Below are 23,745 nucleotides of genomic sequence, written 5' to 3'. Positions count from 1 at the left end.
ACTATCTTCAAGTAAACCGTTTTGTTAAAATCATTAAGTTTTGGATACGGTTGTTGTACCAAGAAGGAAACGGTATTCTAAAACATGTGTATAATAACCAATTATCTTTGGCAAATAAAAATATCAAATCATGGGCCCTGGATGTGAAAATGCTGCTATACAACTATGGTTTTAGAACTGTTTGGGAGGCTCATTATATTGGAAATGTAAATAAGTTTTTGGCTTCATTTAAACAAAAATGTATCGATATTGATCAACAAAAGTGGTTGTCAAATCTTCAAAAAATGTCCAAGCTAGATCTTTACAGATCATTGTAAAATCATATTGTATTTGAAAATTATTTATACGATGTTAATATAAAAGCTTATCGTATTGCACTTTGTTCACTTAGGTGCTCCAGCCATCAGTTGATGATTGAGGCAGGCAGAAAGCTGGGTTTGGCGAGACATAAACGTCTCTGTCCTTTTTGTGTTATTCCCACCGTAGAAACAGAGTTTCAATTTTGTCTTGAATGTAACTTCTATTCGGATTAAGACAGTCACTTATTCCTAGTTATTTTCACCACTGTCCTACAGAGCAAAGTCTTCATAGTTTACTTGTATCTTCTAACACCAAAATGTTAAACAGCATAGGGAAATTTATTTTTCTTGCATTTAAGAAAAGGGAAAAGTTCTTTACCAATGATTATTATGAACATGTAATAAGAGGAAACCACATGTATTTGGGTTGATACTCACTACATATTTAATGATGGCTTTCAATAATTCAGTCCCCAGTGGTCGGGTGAAATAAACGCTTTGTAAACAAGAACTGATGCTTCTTGTAGGATTAACTTTTCTGCTCTACTTTTCAAACTTTATTGCTCATATATACACTGTAAACAGAATGTATGTACTTATCTACTGTGACAAACTCTTTTGTAAATAAGTACTGATATTTTCCAAAGCTTCATTGTTTATTTATGCACTGTAAACAATTTCATATAAAGTAATCGGTTGGGACAAACCCCTGTGGACAAGAAATGATCTTTTTAGTATGATCTGCTCTATATTTTTACCATTGGTAGTTTTATATACTCCGTTATCATCTGGCGCTCCATCGTTACAATGGATACCGATTAATGAACAATGTATAATGGGCCGGTGGCCCCCTTACGAAATAAAGTCATTCATTCACTCACACAAATTTAATTCAAAAACGTCAGTGTTTGGTGCCGAACGCCGCACCCAACAATACTGGTACTCCTGCCAAATTTTCATATCGCCACAAGTTCATATATTCACGCGATTTTCATACTATTCATATCTGCAATTGTTTCTTTACCATGGGTGATCTAGACCACAAGTAATTATGTCATCATCTCGAATAATACGAAAACATAAATTGAAAGTCCCATCAATCGATCGCAATACGATTGCAATAGTGGTATCTTATTTCAATAGTGTTTGATTTATTGCAAATATAAACCTGTCTGTGACAGTCGCTCTTCGCTACATATGATCTGAACATACTGAAGGACCGTTTAGTTTGATTTAAGCTTTCATTTGTAAGCTTGCAAAATGTCCTTATCCATTGTTGATGACTTCTGAACGACTTACATGTATGTGTGCTTTTCTTCATGCTGCAACTCAAAGAATCAATGAGAACATAACTACAATCCTGAATACAAGCGTTATCCCCAAAGTGAGATTGATATATCAATCGAAATTATATTCACGTCACAACTAAACATTGAGTTGAAAAAAATATCAGTGTAGTGGACATAATTTCATTCATGGAACTTCAGATCCACTTAGGATACTGATTCCTGGAAACTTTATTTTATACAATTAGTTATACACATATGGTGCCACACCTATTGGGAATTACTGTAGCAAAATGTAGATGGGAATGGTTATGAAAATTGAAAACAACCCTAATTGGATAAATCTATGAATTTCTATGTCACAAATAGATAATTATTGACACAATTGTGGGCCATCCTGGAATACGGCAGCCATCCGAATAAAATGTACATGCTCTGATATAATTAAGTGCCTAAGATCTGAGAAATGTAGACCCTATAAGTTGAAGCCGATGAAAGTATTGCTCGAAGGGGGAATTCCCAATGGGAGAATGGAAATCATCCGTCATGTCAGCTTAGTACATAGGTGTCATCATTGTGAAAGCCAGTACACAGACACTGAATAATATGCATGGTTAAAAGAAGATGACATTTAGCCTTGAAATAGTAATTTACAACTAATTTATATATGTTCCATGCATGAGACAGGCACATCCCAAAATGAAATGAACATTTAATGAATCATCAATGAATCATTTAAAAGGAATAGATGACACCGGCCGTACATGTACGTGAAGCTTATGATAACTATGGACTGTCTTAGTTGTGGTATCCCATTTTTAGAATAATTTTCATCTTACTTGTTGTTTTTCTATTGATGTATTGCATACACTACCTGTGATATGTGTGAGCTCGTGTGCGTTGTTACCGCCCTCCAACGAGCAGCCACAGAGGAATTCGTAAGTTACACCGCTTTCAGATAGCTCGTGAACACGAACCTAAACAATCAAACAGCTTCGACATTTGGCTCAGGAGAAAAGGGAAAAAGTTAAATTCATAGGTTAATTTTCAGTTAACTTTCAAAATTACGTGATATAACCCCGCATGCATGTTTGTTCATTGTGAAATGATAAACTCAATTTTCAAAGTGATAAACTATAAAAGTATGCCTTTATGTACGTTGCATGTTGAAAAAGGTTAAAACGTAAATCGTTAAAACATGCACCTCGTCTTCTACAGCACACAGGGCACGTGCGCTGATCAACAGGCAAGTTCTCACAAAGCCTGATTTCGAACCGAATGGAGGCAACACCGCATCGAAATTTCGCTAAGGTGCTTAGAAATCTTCTTATTCATGCCAACATTCTCGTGAGTAGAGGTCGATTCATAAAATAATTTCACCTATGATAAAGATTTAGTAAAAATATACCTGTTGTCCTCAAATGCGTGTAATATATTTTATAATAGCGTTGAAAGTAATGAATGGATCAGTCAAAATCAGTGATGACATCAGATGTTCGCGAAAAGGGTACCCATGTCCTGTCCTACCGGTAGGACACAAGACACATATGACACAAAAGGCTGTGTTTATGACATGTGTTTTTTTGTTTGCTAGTTGCTGATGGGTTCATTCATGTATATTTACTTATGTTCTATAAAAAAAGTATACGGTGGTGTTAAGAACTAAAATAACAGTCAACGATAATTGGTTAAAAAGTTATGATTTCATAATATTATACAGGTTTCTTGATGAATCCAGGTTTAGTCAAATTAAATTTCACATGCACGTGATCCTAGATGGCTTTAAAAATGTGCCCAAACCATTTCCCATAATGCTTAAACTTCTCTTCACACCTAGTCGTGTGGGTAAAAGATTGTTCAGTACACTACAGCGTGTATCATGACGTTTAGAACTGCCACGTCTAAATGCAAATGGCCCTTTAAAAATTTCACAACCGCTGCTCATTTGTTATATGCTACCATTTGTAAATATGCTCAGGACATGCCTGTCATTTTACAATGAAAATTATAATTTTGTTACAGTGATAAAACCAAAGTGAAATAATTGATTGTTTTGTTCGAGTTAGTAATACATGTAGCAGACACTGATATCTGTCAATACATTACCCAATCAAGATTCCATCCAGCCCTCGATCCGGAATTATCATGCCATATTCTGAAACATGGAACCAAACAATGTCCACGGGTTTATATTACATAACTTATATATGAAAATGATATCACATTTTAGCATAGTTGACAAACATATGGGTGTGTGTTTTTGCAGACAATTGCCCATTGACAATGCATTGACTGTTGTGACCCCAGGTACTTTCCATTCGATTTCATAATGCATCTGATAGATTTTACTCTTAACTGACTTCACAATGAGGGACAGTCCATATTGTACGTTGGTTTAGTAATCAATTTATATTTATTCTATTTATTTTGTAGGACACGTTGGTTCGTCAATATGGTATCAGTGCCTGACTGACAGGTTGACCAACCAATTAGTCATAAAAATCGGTATCTGGTATCTCCTGGCATATAACTTTTTAGACAATGCTTAAACATTTTTCTCTTGCATTGACAATGGATATTAAATTAAAGAAATTTTTATAAATTTAAATTTGTCAGTGTCCAGTGCCTGGAAGAATACGAAGTCTAAGACACCTTCATACAATTTCAAATTTCTGAGACTTGTTTCAGAAAGAATTATTTTATAAATGTTTTACTGACACACGGCGTCTGTATTGTAAGGGTACAATACTTCATTGGCTTTGGTGTATCTCCTTGTAAAAGGGACACAGAGATATAAAAGCCCCTAAGTATTTATTTGGTTGGGTTTTTTTTATTTATCCGTCATATGTTGTAGAACTATCTACAATAATGTCTCAGTTCAACTACCGTGCTGTAATGCAGCCACCACTCCTTCCAGCTTTATTCTAAAAAGATGTGTTATATAATTGCGTATTCCGGTTATTCAAGTAAAAAACGACAAAACCATTTCCATAATCAATGGAAAGCTTAAAATTAAAATTCCGACTACATCACAAGCACTTGTTTATGAAATCACTTTCAAATAGTGATGATAACTGGTGTTCGCGAAAAGGCTCACATTGTAGCAATACCCCACATATTGTTTACCTTAATTTCTGTATCACTCCTATTTCGTCGATACTGACAATGTTTTTGGCAACGTCCCCTCTACCAAATCCCCCAGTCATGCGCATGTCTCCCGTGACACCTTTATCACCTGTCAGTCTGACATACACTTTGGCACCGGTACCAGAAAACCAGCTTGAGCTCGTGCGTATTTCAATCCTTAAACCTAGAACAATACATCAAAAGAAACAAGATGTAAAATATATGTATACTTAAATGAGACACGATAAAACAGAGAGCTTATATATTTGCTCACTGGCCTCATTTGAAAACATTGTTACAATCGCAGACATAAACGACTTTGAAATATGTGATACCAATCATAAACACATTGGCACAGGACTGAGTCGTACTTGCAGTATTTCAGAAATGTTTTGGAGATGAAAATTCTGTCGATAAAGCACCGTAAACTAGTAAAGTTATTACACAACCGCACTCTATAATATTTTGCTTGGCTATAGATCGACACCAACCAAAGGCCACCATTCTGGAGACAAAGGGGGCATACAAAACCTCTGCTACCCTCATGATGCCCGAACTAGATCTCAACCAACTCTTTTGTTCTAGACATTTGTAGGCTAGAATAACCGGTGAATAAAAGCATGCCCAAATATTTTCGCGATTAGTTAAAACGGCAGTAGATATAAACAAACCCTTTATGAAGTTGTCTTACATACCCACCCAAACGGTCGCTATTTGATGGTGCTTCAACCCCATCCTTTGGATTGGCATGGCAATGCATGTGTTTGACAACCCTGATATATTTAAGCTGTTTTGATAGATGATGACTTTTACTAAGTTAATCCTTAGAGAAATCTCGTGAAAGGCCTTACATACAAAATCTAGCGTATTGTTCAATATGGCAATACACATCATACGTTTTTTTGTGTTATTCAGTTAGATTAAAGATATCTGTATTAATGTTGTTGTTTTATATGGAATATCCCAGGTTAAAACAAGAAGCTAAAAAAGATTATCTAAACAACGCACCTCACGGTACACATAGGTGAGGCTCCGCTTGCGAGGTTTATAATAGACCATAAATTTACTCATAAACTTCATACTGTTTGAAAACTTTAAATAATGATGTTGATGCTCTAGGACATCGACAAGATAAATAAGGAAAACTATGAGATTGCACAAGATTCTCTTTTTGGAAAACAAACTGATAATACTGTCGTTATATAGAGATGACATAGCTGCATCGCCCGATTGGAAGAAATTCCATTTTTGTTTTGAAGTGTTAGTGAGCAGCATGAACTAACGAAAACATCAGTGTAATCAATATTGAAACCATACACACGCGAATCGATTTGGATGAATTGACATATGTGGTCATTCAACACTAATGCGCATTACTTCTGCTCCCAGATCGTCGTTTTCGGACCAGACTCTGAAGGCTTTCAATCTCAGATAATTTCCTCACACAGCGAAAGGCAGATGGATGAACCCTGTTTGTAGAAATGACATCTATTGCCTCTGGGATTCCAAAGTGACCACCACGCCAAGCAACCTGTTTGGTAAACATATCAATTTAGTGAATCATAAAACATACAATACAACTTAATGCTTACTTGCTAAATTCGTATGTTCTACACTTCATGCAACAAAAAGCAACTCATAATAATTAAACGCTATTTGTTTCAACTCTTGCAGATGATCTGTTCTCGGTTACCTGGAAGCTTGGTTAATTGGAAATCCTACGAAATACCACATTGTTACCTGCCAAAAAGTTGTGTTCATACCTTACCGGATATGGTATCGTGTGTGTGTACCAGAGGTATCATGATTAGACTTGTACTTATTCATATTCTTACAGTCATGGTACATTTGTCACGAAACGTACTAGTCGTATACATACCTTAATGATGTCCCAAGTTGTTCTGTGCAGAGTGTGCAGAATACAATCAGGACACATTCAGCAATGCTGTCGGCGGAAGGTTATTCGATGGGCGACCTTGCTCAGCTAGCTTAACACATAAGAGTTTCTACGCCTTTCTGGGGGGCGATCGGGTAGCCTAGTGGTTAAAGCCTTCGCTCGTCCCGCAGAAGACTGGGGTTCGATTCCCGACATTGGTACAATGTGTGAAGCCCATTTCTGTTGTCCCCTGCCGTGATATTGCTGGAATATTGCTAAAAGCGGCGTAAAACCATACTCACTCACTCACTCATCCACTAGGACTTCGGTCCTGCTTTCCCCCACCCTCTATTAAACTCGGGGTGTTTCTATATTTAAGTGAATGAATCGAGATCTGCCAGTAACAGGTACTCTATGGATGATACAGAAATGTGTAATTATGATATGATGAAATAGTTTACCTCAAGTGAGATTTTTGTGAGGTTTCCAAAGAGCAGTCCTCTGTAGATTAGAGTTTCTTTAAGCAGAGAGCTAAAAGATGCAGCCATATGTCTCATGTTTCCTTCAATAGTTTGTTTTGTGTCCGTGAAAAAAGTAATGCCAACCTGAAACAATAATGTTAATTTGTGAATGTTCAAACATGCTACACAAGAGATTTCTAGCATTTATCATTAATGTTATAACTTTATGCAATGTAATTGACTTTGATGCAAGCAGTGGAGCGAATTTACAACATATAAACTCATCCCCGATCCACCAGTTCTAACTCGAGCCATTAATTACGTCGATTCTGATCTGTTAGCTATTTACTATATGTATTTACTATATTACTAATGTATCCAAATGCATATAATACAATCCGTACTATACAAGTTATACTACATTTTCCAGCACAAACATGCACAAAATACAACGCAAAAGAAATTGTTAAGAGTTATCACCAATTTCCAGGTTTCCATTTCATGATCAAACTATCTTTTGTTTCTTCATTTAGGGAACGTGTATGGGTGTCATCACATATTATGTATGTTTAAAATAAATAACTTTGCAGGTTACCTATTTTCTCAAACAACAGTTATGGTGCAGTTCACTTAAAAAATGTGACATCGCACAATACCACACACAATGCAAAATCATTACCTATAAATTGACACAGACTTCCTATGCATCGACGTCAAACTAATTACTTGAAGTTGAAGTTGTTCTATTTGTGAAAAAAGCTTGGACCATTTGTAAAAACATAACACACGTGCATGTTGAGAAATATACAATATTTATACATTATGAAGCTGGGCAGTAGTTATTCAGAAACAATGTATTATCGGTATGTACTCACAGACATATTTCTTCCTACATTGACATCGACCATTCCGTGTGGCATATGCGTCTTAACGACATATACAGCATTCCGTGTGGTAATGTTTGATCCATCAAAGTAGGAAGAATTTGTGTAGACGTTGACATCAGCCTGTAATATAGAAACTAAAAGTATTCCAAGATATTAAGGAACGTTCACAAATGCTTTAAATAGAGTAGGGCCACATCCGTGGTCAAGTGGACAGAGCGGCTGCCAGGAGGGCCGAAGGCCGATTGTTGCGTCCCCGATCGCGTCATAGCAAAATACGTCAATAGATGGTGTTGTTGTTACCCTGGCTTGGGTTCAGCATTAAGGGGATAAAACAAGTACTCGGAGTCAGTATACTGTGTCTCTGTGGGCTATTCATGTTAAGCTGCATAAGCTGCGGCATAGTATCTCAGTGGACTATCACTGTAAAATCGGCATCAGTCCGGACAAGTACAAGTACCCCCGCTCCACCACCCCACCCCACCCCCAACCCCCGCCCCACCCCCACCCCCACCCACACACACACACTCACACTCACACACAGACGCACGCACACACGCACGCACATACACGTGCATCCCCGTCGCTACCATGGGGTATATTAATCTTGAACGCGTCGTCAAACCCCAATTTCACCTTTAAATAGATTGTATGGGCTCATGGACAAACACGAACACAAACTATGAAATCCATGCGTGGTGTGTGTGAACACTACAAGTGTAACCTGAACGAAACTCCGTTGTCATTTTTTAAAATGTTATATACCCCTCTGTTTAAACATCCAAAACATATCAGAAGCACAGTGTTGATTTTTGGAGATGCAACTTTCTCAAAGCAGCATGATACTTTTCTTATGTAATTTTACTCACTCTGTGAACAGCATGAGGTCTGCAGTTGTATATGCACGTGGAGGAAGCTGAAACAAAAACTTCAGTATTAGAATTGCATCTTACAAACCATGATGAATGCTTCATGTTCCAAGGGTATGGTCCATATCAACACCCTCGCATATTTATTTTGGGAACACCCTTAGTATTTGCTGTATATGCCGTCAATCTGGAAAAAACTGACACTTTAAAGCCTTTTCCCATATCCCAAAGAAGAAAAATATTTTCTTGTTAATGTATGTATCACATACTGCCATTGCCACTTGTGAAGTGTGCACAGGCGCATTGTCCTTAAGGAGTGGTACACCTAAACAGAGCTTTCCTGAACGTTTTTCGTTGATAGCTTCTCTTAACTGACTCAGTGGAATAGTATTGCTATGGAAGATAATAACCAAATCTTGTTTTTACAATAAAAACATATATGTCCACGTGTTCAGGGACTTCTGGTTTCTTAGATGCAATTTTCACATAAAAGCATGTTTATTTAATCAGTCATACTACTTTCAAGAAATGTGTAACTATTTTCCTACAATTGTTTCAGTTCAGCAAGAAAGTTCTTATTGAATAGTGAAATTTGGCAATAATTTTTTTTTATATATTTAAGTTTTAAAAGTCACCCACTTCATCTGATGACCAATATGTTAGGTTTCTAAATATAAAAATACAAGACCCTTTCAATATTCATAAGACATCGATTGTACGATTCCACCTCTTCCATGATCATCTGTTCATGAATCACTATCAAATAGTGATGATACCAGGTGTTCGCGAAAAGGGGAGCGTATCCTGCCCCACCGGTGGCACACGTCACAAACACTTACAAAAGGAATGTTGACCAAACAAACACGGGGACATATGGTACAAGTCAAAATCAGACATTGCATCGGGCGTTTTGTCACTGACTTGAAATGTCCTCCACATCTCCACGAAAACACTTGAATGCCTTGAATGAAACTACATCTGACCAAAAGTCGTATGACGCTCTTTGAAATCTTGGTAGAAAGAACACGCTCGACTGTACCTCAGGTTGTGAAATGTAAACATCAAAGGATGGAGTTGCGGGAATATTGTTCGACACAAAGGGAAAGTTGACTATTGGACTGTTGTCTTACTGTCTAATCTTTTGCATCGATCTAAATATGAAACAGATGAGGCGGTATCACTGGTCTCTTATTTCTGGTTCCGATGGGTAAATCAGTGGAGGGAATTGTCTAGTTGATGGTAATTGAACTATATCAGATCATCGATATACCTGAAGCTTCAGTTAACTTCTTGGCGAACTTGCCATTTTTCACTTTGCTGATCAGAGCAGAATTATATACAGAAACAAATAAGCAAGAAGGATAGCACAATTGGTTCCCATGGGTGATGCCGACTTCTTGCCTCAGTGTCGTAGTGCCAAATTTCACATAGTTGTTATCAATGAGGAAGTTCATTACTTCAAATATTGACTTCTCAGTATATTTCAGATGGCATTTGCATTCATTTTTGACAAATTTACCTGAACCTCTCAATATAGATATGTAACAAAAGCCCCATCAATCAAGGAATAAAGTTTTCACTTGAGTGTCTGACTATGACTGACTACGACAATGAAATATCTGACTATCAGTAGATCGGAATAAATGCTGAGCATCTGCTTTAAGGTCCTATTGAAGCGTTCAACTAAGCCGTCTGATTGAGGTCTATAAGGGGTAGTTCTAGTTTTATCAATCCCTAACAAATGGCACACTTCTTTGAATAAATGGGACTCAAACTCTCTCCCCTGATCGGTGTGAATCTGCTCAGGACATCCAAATCTACAGATCACCTCACACACTAATTTGTCAGCGACAGATAACGATGTGTGATTTCTCAATGCAAACGCTTCCTTCCATTTGGTGTAATAATCACCAACTACCATAATGTACTCATTGCCATTTCTACTTATAGGTAAAGGACCAACAATATCTATGGCCAGACATTCCATAGGAGCCCGTACAGTAAACTGTTGTAATGGAGACCTGCCTCGTCCTGGACCTTGTTTATCTTGTTTTATCTTGACCGAAGTGCCCAGCTGTATGTGAAGTATGCAAATGTTTAAAAATAAATGTACGTACAGCTGTTGGTCCTACCAACTGTAAACGAGAGCCAAAAATATCAGATTCTACCTGGCGGTACAACAGTCTATTCTCCAGCCTGAGATCTTGCCATTGTCCCCATAGCATCTTTGCATCTGAACTCCAATCTATGATTTCTGATTTCTCAGGTTGACCACCATCAACTGACAACAACTTCAATATCGGACCTATTCCTATGTCAGCTAATTGCCAATCGAGCAACTCATCCCCAGTCCACACTGGTAACCAGTTAGCCACGCCACTACTAGCTGCAGAGTCACTGAATAGTCTACCACCTACTCCAGAACTATCAGAGCCGTCATCTGTAGAATTCCCATCTTCCTCCAAATAAGTAGGAATAACATTCCTCTCCTCTACTTCTCATCAATAGGCTCTATTGATGCAACCAACCAACTGACTATCATGCTGACTACAAGCCAAATCTGAAGAATGACAATCAAGACACTTCTCAAAGGTACACCTTCGCTGTGACCTACGTGACAACGCATCCGCATTCTGATGCTTTCTAGCAGGCCTATACTGATATCAAAATCATAGGTTTCTACAACACTAAGCTTCCTTGCTAATATTCCTTCTGGATCCTTGAAGTTTTGCAGCCAAATCAAAGGAGCATGATCCGTGCGCAAAACAAACTTTCTGCCATAGAGAAAGTGTCTAAAGTCCTTAAGGAATGTTACCACTGCCAGAAGCTCACGTTTGGTTGTGCAATAGTTGCGTTGTGACTGTCCCAGAGTATGACTGGCATACGAAAGAACTTTTTCCTCCCCTTCCTGCACCTGAGACAATACTGCACCTATACCGAACCCGCTAGCATCTGTATCAAGCACATAAAGTCCTTCGTCTTGAGGAAAAGCAAGTACTGGAGAAGTTACAAGACATTGCTTCAACTGATCAAATGCCTTCTCACAATCCTAAGTCCATTGAAATGGTATACCCTTTCGAGTGAGCTGCACCATAGGAGAAGCGATACCCAAGAAGTTAGGTACAAACTGCCTGTAGTAACCTACAAGACCTAAGAAACTGTGAATATCTGACATGGTTTCCGGTCTAGGCAAACTTTTGACAGCTTCTACCTTTTCTGGACTACATCTAAGACCATTGGCTGAGACTATGTGTCCTAGAAAAGCAACTTCAGGTTGAAAGAGCATACACTTTTTAGGTTTGAGTTTCAAATTAGCTTGTCTAAACTGAATGAAAACTGACCTAAGATTGTTTAAAGCGGATTGAAAATCTGACCCAAAAACGATGACATCGTCCAGGTAACACAGACACTTTTTCCACTTTAATTTTCCCATTACCCTGTCCATCAATCTCTCGAAAGTAGCTGGAGCGTTAGTGAGTCCAAACGGCATGACATTGAACTGATGGAGTCCGACATGAGTAGCGAAAGCGGTTTTATGCTTATCTTTAGGATCCATTTTGACTTGCCAATATCCACTAGCTAAGTCAAGGGTACTAAACCAATGACAACCACCTAACGTTTCAAGTGTTTCATCTATTCCGGGCAGAGTATGGAATCTTGTAAAGTAACGTCATTCAATTTTCTAAAATCAATACAGAACCTGCAGGATCCATCTTTTTTGGTTACTAGACAAACAGGAGCAGACCAAGGGCTACTACTAGGCTCTATAATGTTCTTTTGCAACATCTAGTCAATTTCCTCCTCTACTAGCTGTTTCTTAGTTAAAGGAACCCTCCTAGCAGGTAATTTGATAGGGGTTGCTCCACCAGTATTGATGGTATGCGTAATCTCATCTGTCTACCATAACAAACAATCTTCTTCACTGACGAAAACATCTTGAAATTCTCCCACTAAATCAGAAACAGACTGTTTTTGGCTTTCTGTAAGATCAGTGGAACAGCAATCAACCAGTGACTGCAAGTGACTAGGTAAGCCCTGGCCTTCAGCATTAGCAGTAACAACATCCTCACATGCAACCACCTGCTCTACCATGCCAACTGTACACATTACGGATGAACTATCTATGGTTACCCTCTTGATATTCATATTCAGCACTGAAATGACTACTACATCCTTGTCAGGTTGGACTTGACTCCTAGCCACAAAAAATTCCCTTGTTTCTCTAATAATTGTTTGGCTCAACCAAACCCGAATCAGCACCAAATGAACCGTCAACAGTACATTTGATTAATTTCTCAGAACTCTCAGGAACAGTAACCTTATCAATAATTCTGACCCGTGCACAATTGCTTGTGTATAATTTGCACAACTTGAGCCTACCTCTAGATGTAGACAGTGTCTTTCGTCTCACATATACCTCACCATCATAATCCTCCAGGAAATCCATGCCAAGAATACTACCCATGGTACCCAAATCTGCAACCACAAACTCTTGTTGAAACTGCACGTTTCCAACGCAAAACTCAAAACAAGCAGAACCATGGACAACTATGGGTTGGCCTTAAAGAAATCTTTATGAACTTCCTTCAGCTTATCATCCTGTAAACCAAGTTTAAGGACATCATCTTGTGAGATAATCGAGACTAGAGACCCAGTATCCAACAGTCTTGAGGTAACCCCTTTCATCAGAACATCTATGTACAAACATTTAATTTCTGAGACTTCAAAGAACGCAAAACAATTTTCTCCCATGGACTAGACATACCAGTCTGTGTTGACAAAGATAACCTCTCCCCCAACCCAACACCATGGAGTGAAGATTGCTTCTCCAAGGGATCTACACTATTCTCTACCAACTTAGGTAAATCTACTTGCACTCCAACATCAACAGTAAAAATATGGTTTGTCTTTCACATCAGGTGAAGATAACTTTACTGGAACTACATCTTCACATGGCCTACCCATCTATCCAACATTGGCTGAAATCCCAGCCTTTATCTCAGCCTCATCTAGTTTCCCGATTCAGGTTTATTAATAACAGACTGATCCGGTAAACCCAGTTTTGATAAGTAAGGACACCTATCACGAAAATGACCTGGTTGATTGCAGACATGGCAGGTATTGGGCCTAACACTACGTAAGATACGTTTGAAACTTTCCAAGCGATCATCTTTCAACTTGGCGACTGCCTCAAGTGTCACCCCAGTACTACCAACTGGTTGAACAGTTTGATTGATTCCTGCTACTCTGTCTGAAGTTTTAGGTTTCTCTCTCCTGCTACCATCGACAGCTTCATACTTCATGGCATATGAAATAGCATTTTCAAGTGTTTGGGGATGTGCAAATGCGACATGTTTCCTCATGTCAAATCTATGCAGGCCAGTTAAGAACTGATCAATTAAATGTACCTCTAGTTATGATTAAGTGCTGGTAGGGTAAGCTAATTTGCTAATCGGCGGAGCTGATACCCACACTCCGAAACGGTTTGGTCATGACCTTGTCGACGATTTCGGAATTCACTTCTACAGGCTACATTACGTTCTACTGGGTTGAAACGCTGACTCAATGGACTTTTAAACCACTGATAACTATTGAGTGGTCCTACATAAGATTACTCAAAAGTTTTTGTGCTGCGCCTCTCAAACACATACTAAGTTGTTGAACCTTTTTGATACTCGGCCCACCCATTCTACGAAGCAACTTGTTCAAAATGAACAATATAATCTTGCCAATCACATGACGTCCCGTCAAAGTTGTCAGGTCTAACTTCCCGATGAGCAACCCTAGTCTTCTCAAATTCTGACAAAACAGTGCCTGCTGTATTTAATGGCCTTGCACTATCAAAACCTCTGGGACTCGGAAAATCAATCCTTGACCTATCCTGTGGTATTTCTGGTGTACTGAAATGAACAGAACAGCCACCTGTCATGATGCCTTCTGGTAATGAGTGACCCAACAACCGATAATCAGCGTTCCGATGTGCAGGTGCATTGTAGCCTGACCCAAAATATGTATCCCTGCCTGCCTGTCCACTAATTAAAACGGCAGCATCTCCTACAAAATATAGAGGTGTGTACGGTGTAGATGTAGGATACATATTTTGCCGAGGTGGTGGTAACTCACTTGTCAAATCGATATGAGTTTCCTGTGGATTAACACCGGCACTACCACAAAAATTATCATCATCAGTCTCAGAAAAAAACTGACCAATTTAAACCTAAACCTTCAGTCATATTTTCACTTGAATTTTAATTTAGTTTTCAGAAACAGACTATAACTAGAAATTGAAAAATATAACCGACCCAGGTCTCTTGTGGCACCAAATCTGTAATAGGCGCCCTCTAAAGCCTGTAAAAGGCGCCCAGTGACAGTAGAACTATAAAGATATTTGACAAGAGGTCAGATGTTATACGGTGCTTTGCGTTGTGTTCTCTTCTCCCTGTGCAGTATTCTTTTGTCTCTACATTCTAGGGGATTCCTGACCGGGTTACCAATTCTAATTATAAACAAAACACAAAGAATGAAGTTGGATTTAAAGTTAATTTAACAACAACAAAAAAACAAGGGCAGAATCCTTCTCTTATCTATAACTTATGTAATTTCCCCCCTTCCCTACCTATGTAAACCTTATTACTTAAACTTGTTCTCTTAACCACCCCTCTAACTTAACTCCAAAAAGTAAAACGTCTATAAAACAAACCTATTCAATACCTACTTAACCTTTTTCCCCACCCATACCTCTTAATCTAATATCTCACGAAAGCCCTATAATAGATAATAATAAATGATCCTGATTCAGGACGCGGGAGCCGACTGTATCTTACCAGATACTGGTGAGTGACGACTGACCCAGGGTACACTTAAAAAGCCAACACGCGGACCATGTGTCCAGGAAAACGGACACAACCAATGAACACGCTCCGTACATCTCGGCTCTCCCAATCATGGCTTCCGCCTAGCCGAGAATGCAAGAAGCGTGGCATCGTCACGTCTTCCCAGCCACTACGCCTGCGTGGGCATAAGCTTCTACACAAGGACTACAAAGATAGGTACTACGTCAGTCGTTCAATTCCCCCTTAAACTAACCCACCCACTACGTTCTTAAAAATATATATTTACCCACAATAACCCCCAGTCGACCACATTACATTGCCCTTTATCTCATTTGCTACATAGACGCTATGAAAAACTCGCTTGTATTTTACATCAATTTTACGTCCCTAGTGAAATATTTTTTAGTTTGCCCTCTGAAATCAATGCACTCTTGGCATCTTTTACCTAGAATAAGGTTTTAAGAAGTGTTTGCAAAACAAATGTCATTGAGACAAATATGATGTGCATGGATCAATATCAACAGTGGCTTGTCATCCGATGAGGTACATTGGTGCAGACTAAATGTGCAGAATAAATTATCTGTGCTGTCTCCTTAACTGTCGAGGTACTTCAAAATATCAATGTTGAATCTCTCACTGTGAAACACCGTTCCTAAGTAAAGGGGCAACCTTGATCGACAGATACACTCAATTTGTATCATGATTTATTTCAATGAATATTTGTATTTGTTGAGCACTTTCTCCTAGACCTATAAATATAATATAACAGGGAGTACAATCTCTTGCAACCACGTACATGTACTCCAAAATCAAGAGTGAAACACAGGCAACGCCGTTTTATCTTTATCCCGTCGTATTCAAATAGGTTAAAAGCGCTCAGTAAATCAATTATATCAAATGCTTGTTTGCTTATTGCGTAGGTTCTACCTCCAAGGCAGTGGTTGCCGTTGGTGCTGGGATACGCAAACAGCATGAGGAGAAGCACAGTCAAGCAACTGATATAAGTAACAAACAGTTCACAGTGGGCTAATATTTGCGTCACAAGTATGATTTATTATGAAGATTTCCTAACAACCTTTTGGCATTCAGTGAGTTGTTTGTTGGTGTATTTCAATGTTGAAGCAATAATAGAAGAGAAGAATCCGTAATATTGGTGTGTCATCAGAGAAGTAAAACAAATCTACCTATTGGCATTACGTGTGATATTTATTTTTGTCATTTAATATTTAGGTACTCGTAGAGGAATAACTACTTTGGTGTCAGGGTGTCATTAAATAAATTTCATCAAGCATCTAAATGGCATTAAATGTGTCATTTATCGGTTTAATTGAATATTGTGGTAATAGTAGAAGATAGCTACTTTAATGTCAGTGTGTCATTAAATAAGCTTCATCAAGCATCCAAATGGCATTAAGTGTGTCTTTTATCGATGTAATTGAATATTGTGGTAATAGAAGATAGTTACTATAATGTCAGTGTGTCACTGAATAGGTTTAATCAAGCAACATTCAATGTGTAACATTGCATTTATCAATATAATTAAATATCTAGGTACTGGCAGAGTAACAACTTCTATAATGATATTAAGTATGCTCAAGAAATCTATTGGCAAGTGTGTTATTCATTAATGTGATTAAGTGGATGCATAGTTAATGTAATGTCAATGTCTCATTAAGGTCTAATCAAACAACCTGTTGACAAAAAAGTCTCATTGATCAACTGAGATAGCAAACATGACAGCTATGTTCATTGTGTCCAAATCCGTTGAACAGGGTATGTTGTTTTTACATAGGCATTTCACGCCTGGATATCCGTGTATTCTGTCTGTATATTAAACCTTCTAATATGAACACTTACTTTTGACAAACCCACTGGGCACGATAATAGTGATTAATCAGTCAACGAATTATAGGTTAATCTTTTCGTCAATTTTTTTTCTTGCTGCGCTGCCACGTGCATATTACATAACATATACTACATGCACAACATTCTTTAGATAAACACAATTATATGCAATAGTTTCAGTGATAGTTTAATGCGGCGTTGTGACATTTTTAACCTCTCTGCAGATACCAGCAATGCCCTGGCCGATTGCAAATGGATTTAGTTTGCTGTGTTCTTTGTCACAAGCTTTGGTAGTAACATTTATATCAATAATTAGGAAACGTGGTCAGCAGTCAGATCGAATGGGTGTATTGTCGTCCAAAGAGGAATTGTCAGAATGTGTCATCTTTTTAAACGACGGCATTATGAAGACATGATTCAGCACCCCTATTCCCCACCCACCACTGGATCTCCAAGCTGCAAAGACTGAGGATAAAGGTATGTTATGCTCCAGTTAGTTGACACGAACAGTTGCAGCTATCCACCAGCAAAAAGCATCGTTCAGCCCATGACAATCAATTGGAGACGTAGGAATTCGGAGGTCACCATCACCAGATTGGCCTATGAGCAACTGCCTTCTGGGCATAGGGCGCTAAGCATAGGACTTAGATTGATTCATATAAATTTGACATATAGGATGACCAAGACCAATTGAAAAAAAAATCAATTATTATGTACAAGGACATTTGGTTGATTATCCAAAATTATCTTAAGATTCAGGGAGGGTCATCATTTTCAGTGTATCTAAAGCCTCTGAGCACCCCCACCCTAAAAATGAATACAGTATATGAACTGAACACCTCTGGTGCAAAAATAAGATATTTTATTGAAAGCGTTTGAGATAAAATTAATAATTACTGGCAATTGAAAACAACTAAAAGGGAGAAAACTCTAAAAGGTTATTCAGGTCATCGGCACGAGTTGTACTTTCCTGTCTAACTTTTAAAGCGAGCTACACTTGGGTAAAATTCTCAGTCCATATCGCCGCGTAACATGAGCAGCATGACCAATAAAAGGAAGAGTTGGGGGTCTGTGAGGACAAGGAGGGCCGGACGAAAACAGGCGACAGTGACCGGGGACCACAGACAACTGAACAGGCTGCCGCCCTAGGTATGTCTCACCCTCAGTTAGGCCCATCTAACAACCCTTAGAACGTTCCTATCTTGCGAAAGCATGGTAGGTACCAGTTGCTCTTCCATGCCGGGCTCGTCAAATGACACGTCCAATGCAGCACATGTGTCTTACGCTCCCCCGTTAATGGCGACATCCACACAGCACACTGTCTCTGATATCAGCCATATGTGTATTCCACCAGCTGGGGATGTGGGGATATTGTCACACAGCAGAAAAGATTTGGAATCATGAGTGTGTGGATTTAGCCATAATGCTCAAACCAGCTAAGGGGTCATCATATTCTGACAGCGGTTTAGTTGGTGTAATGGGCCTAAATAACCGAGGCAATCTGGAGATAGTGAACCGCCAGCAGTCCAAGATTAACAATGTCGAATAGTGGACATCAGCCTTCGTGGTTTTTATCCAGCATTTATATTGAGAAATTTCATGCTAGAGCGCAGCAGTTGTTGAAGTACATGGATATCATTCCACAGCATATCACAGGCTAAAGGGGGATGGCTGGAAACACTATGATCAGCAATTTAGACTGTGTCTGTCGCATTACCCACTGACGCCTTGGTGTAAAATTAACCAGAAATTATGGTTGTTATTCATTACCCAACACTCGTACATTCGTAAGCGGCATTCAGCTTACAAACCAAGATCTTCTGCAATGTTGCACACACCGGACAGCAAATGTCAAACCGGACTCAAATCGCACACAGTAGACACGTCGATTATGCAAGTATGTTCATATTTGTACACTTTGCAGCAAGCCTCATCCATTTAAGGTTTGCAAGTTACAATTGTCACATCAACCAAAAAACAAATCCCCAAATTGATATATTATTTGCTAGGTTGCTTCTTGTCGACAGGGGCAGGGAGGGGAGTTGCTCATCGATGCATCGATGGTTACCCTCGTGGGTTATCTACCCTGGGTTTTGAGCTGCTTGGGTGTTTCATAATGGCGATAGGATATTATTGGTGATAGGTATCCCCCCCCCCCCCCTCCCCCCAAGGATAACGTAACCAATACTGAATAAACTGCGCCCATATTTTGCCACACACAAGTGTTGTTTTTTTGTTTTCATGTTTGGTGTTTTAATTGTTTGGTTTTCATGAATGGATGTCACAATGATGTTCTTGTGATAATATGTACATGCATTTGCTATATGCGAAAGTACGTAATTTTATTTACACATTTATTTTAATGGCATGTTGATATTATTCCCCGCCCAAACGTACAAAGGTGGCCAGTCCGTTACGTTTCGTTTCCGAGCATAACTCATAAACCATTCACAATTTCTTCATGCTTTAGTTTGGAAAAAGGACCCAAGGGTTAAGCTGTTTAGTTGAAAGATGTTAAGAAATTACGCTCTGGAGTTTTTCAGTCCCAGGAAAACACTTAGCTGTTCTGCTCACAATACACTTATTTTCAGCAAGGGCATGTCGTAAAGATGGCTCTGTGTTTCCATCCAACACTTATCTTTTGACTTTTGATACAACAGGATTACCACGTTCAATGAAAGTTGGTTGTTTCTCTATGCACACGCTGTTTAAAATGTCAGACATTTGGACATGAGCAGACTTCCTGCAGAGTTTACCTCATCCGTGGTCTAATGGAAGAGCTTCCGTCCAGAGAGTGGAAGGTCCTGGATTCCATCGGCTGCCGCGTCATACCAAAAGACATGAAAAGATGGTACTTGTTGTTACCCTGCCTAGCGCTCGGCAATAAGTGGCTAACACAGGGACTAGTTGGCTCAGAGTCAGTGTACTGTGTCTGAGTGGGGTATTCATATTAAGCTGCGACTTGGTTTCTCAGTGGACTAGCACTATAAGATCAGCACTTGTCCAGACTAGCATGCACATGCAATAATCTTGGACGTGACGTTAAAACCCAGTTCACCTCACCTCCTGAAGAGGTAAGGCTACTTGCTGCAAATGTGGTGAAATTGATCATGATGGCAATACATGTTCGAAACCTCTGATGTGGTCCAACTGTCAATGTGTTCATATGTCATCGTCCACTGACTGCAGTGAATATAAGTTTCAGTCTATTGCGAGCCAAAGATCAGATACGTCGATGCCAGGAAGCAAACCTTATTTAGTCGCATCTACAAATACAACAGGGCATTCTTATGCTTCAGTTCACAGGGCAGTAGGAGACACGCCAAAACAAGTTTCTGAAATTGTAACTAACCAACATTAAACAAACATAGTTATACCTCTAACTCCACCCCGAATCCCAACATCCACATCAATATCAAAAGAAACACAAATAACTATAGCATCTACTAATGTTGATATTTCCAAAAAGAAGATTCAAACTGAACGAGTGTAAGATGCACTCAAAATTCCCGTGCGAGCCTTCAACAAGTATGGATCGCTCGAGGATATGGATATGGATTTGGTTTGGTTTGGTTTGTTGTATTACGCCGCACTCAGCAATATTCCAGCTATATGACGGCGGTCTGTATATAATCGAGTCTGTACCAGACAATCCAGTGATTGATATCATGATCATCGATCCACGCAACTGGGACCGATGACAAGCATCAACCAAGTCAGCGAGCCTGACCACCCGATCCCGTTAGTCGCCCTTTACGACAAGTATAGTCACCTATTACGGCAAGCATGGGTTGCTCAAGACCCATTCTACCCCAGATCTTCACGGGTCTATGGATATGGAAATCTCCCCTCACATGAAAACTTGTTGTTATACCAGTCGTCATTCTCCTTAAACGAAAGTCAGGGGTCTATCCCCTGCTACTCCACCTTTAATAAGTAACACCAATGATATCATTCAGTGGAATTTCAGAGGTCTGAGGACCAATTTAAAGTGACTCTTATTAATACAAGATCATAAAACCGTCAGCAATCGTTTGACCAACTGTCATATTCATTTTCTGTTTGAAGATCAATGTACACAATGTTAAAAACATTAATCATGTCACCTAGACAGACACACGTACACGATACAGTTAATGTCACAGGGGTACAGAAAATGTCAGTATCGGTTGTACCCACCACGTGCATCAATCACCGCTTGACACCGACGACCCATAGATACAATCAAGTTTTCAATAACACACTGGTGGATGTGCTGCCATTCATGCTGAAGTGCATCAAGAAGCGCCTGAAGTGTTTGGGGCGGTGGATTCCTTCTGCCAACGCATCGATCCAACTCGTCCCACAGATGCTCAATCGGGGACAAATCTGGTAACCGGGCTGGCCAACGTAATGTCTGGATGTTGTTGTGCTGTAAGAAGTCCTGACAAACACGTGCAATATGCGGTCGAGCGTTGTCCTGCTGGAACTGTCCGCCATGAACGTTGACGTGAGGAAGAACGTAAAGCTGTAGGATCAAGTCTCTGTTACGCACACCTGTCAATGCACCTGCCACATGGACGGGAGGCGTCCTACCACCGTGATGAATTCCGGCCCATACCATGACACTCCCGCCGCCAAATGGGACAACCTGCTGCACACAGTTGGGGGCGTAACGTTCACCCGACGTCTGTAGACACGTGCGCGCCCATCAGCACGTGTGAGTAGGAAACGGGACTCGTCAGTAAACAGTACATTTCTCTACCTTGCACGTGCCCATTTAACCCTCTGTTGGCACCAAAGCAGACGGTCCGCCAGATGACGTGGGGACAATACATGACATCGAACAGGTCTTCGTGCAAAAAGTCCAGCCTCCCTCAGTCTGTTGCGTACCGTTTGATCTGATATTCTGCGTACCCCAAGGAACTGTGTGGTTGTAGACGTGGCTGTGGTAGTGCGGTCTCGGAGGTGTCGCAGCCGGATGTATCGATCTTGTGCTTGGGTTGTCGCCCTTGGTCTTCCTGACCTTGGTCTGTCGTCAACTCTGTTGGTGTTGTATCGGGTCCACAGTGCGGGGATTGTCTGTCTGGATACTGGCCTGGCCACTTCTCGCTCCAGCTTGTAATCTCCCAATGGCGTTGTTCCGTTGAGACGCATACAGTCTTGGCATTCTGTCACCGCCTCTGCTGTCGTTATAAGGACTGTATAAACAGCCGTTGATGTGGATTTTTATACCCATTCAGCAGGGGGGCCTGCATGCCTAAATGCAGGATCCTGTGCTGCACGTTTTTTACAGGCGTTTGCTTTTGGATGAAGCTGTGAAATTGATCCCCAAACGCTACGTTTATGTGCTTTGCATGTGTTTTCGCGAATTATAGACACATCATCTTTCTGTTTGACTTATTTGATTATCATTAAATGTAATTATTTTAGATATTTGGCAAAAAGCGGTTTTACATCAATGTCAAGTTTCTTTTTTTGAAGAGTATAATATTGCTGACCAAACAATTCCTAAGCTCACTGCAAATCCTAAAATTTTAAACCCGTGATTTAATACAAACAAGCAAGAAGGTGTGGGAAGAAAGTGGGGAAAATATTTCTGCCAACATCCTACAGTACGCAACTTAAATAATGTTAAAGTTACTAGTGCCAACACTCGATGTGCTAATAAGCAAAATAAGCGTCAATCTGCAAGGAACTATGTCTCCACAATTAATTTTAACGCACACCCATGTCCAAGGTGTGGAACATGGTTAAAAAATAAAAGGCAAAGGTTCTAAATCGCATGTACACCATCTTAAAGTATCTCTCATTGTGTTCGCCGTCGTGAACATAGCTACAGGCCTAACCACACTTTAAATTGTCTAAGAAGCAATACATAAACTACATGTATTATTCAATAAAATACGCCAAATTCTGACTGACTTTAAACTCTTGTCAGTGAATCGATGAATCACAGATCTGTCCTCAAAATCCCATAACCTGACTGAAACGGTTAGATCAAAATTTACGGAATGATACACGGACCTACATTTGGATCGACTCATGGCAGTGTATGGTTGACAACCTTTGTGTTTGCTTCTACCCTCTCCCACCATACCACAATGCAGATTTACATGATATGAAGTTTTGTTTCTTCTATATATACCGTACCGCAAAAGAAACGTCACCATGGATAGATATATGAGAAACCTTATTTGTCCAAACACTGTAAACATACTTTGAGACATATTAAAAAGATGAAACTTACCAAAACTGATCATCAAGGTTGAAATTAAAGTGTCAAA

At 39.5% G+C, this 23,745-nt stretch overlaps 1 long non-coding RNA gene across 1 annotated transcript; it reads right to left on the bottom strand.

Annotated features, from left to right (window-relative positions):
- Positions 1-6,143: 6,143 nt before the first annotated feature.
- Positions 6,144-8,053, bottom strand: LOC125384273. The gene is made up of 3 exons (XR_007223160.1): positions 7,924-8,053; positions 7,049-7,192; positions 6,144-6,242 (listed from the first exon to the last, which is right to left on the bottom strand). It is a non-coding gene; the product is annotated as an uncharacterized LOC125384273 (long non-coding RNA).
- Positions 8,054-23,745: the final 15,692 nt, after the last annotated feature.

This window comes from Haliotis rufescens, unplaced genomic scaffold (genome assembly GCF_023055435.1).
Source record: "Haliotis rufescens isolate VD_foot unplaced genomic scaffold, xgHalRufe1.0.p SCAF_3, whole genome shotgun sequence".
Classification (NCBI taxonomy): Eukaryota; Metazoa; Mollusca; class Gastropoda; order Lepetellida; family Haliotidae; genus Haliotis; species Haliotis rufescens.
The sequence above is the reverse complement of the archived record's forward strand: the minus strand, read 5'-3'. Positions and strand labels throughout refer to the sequence as shown.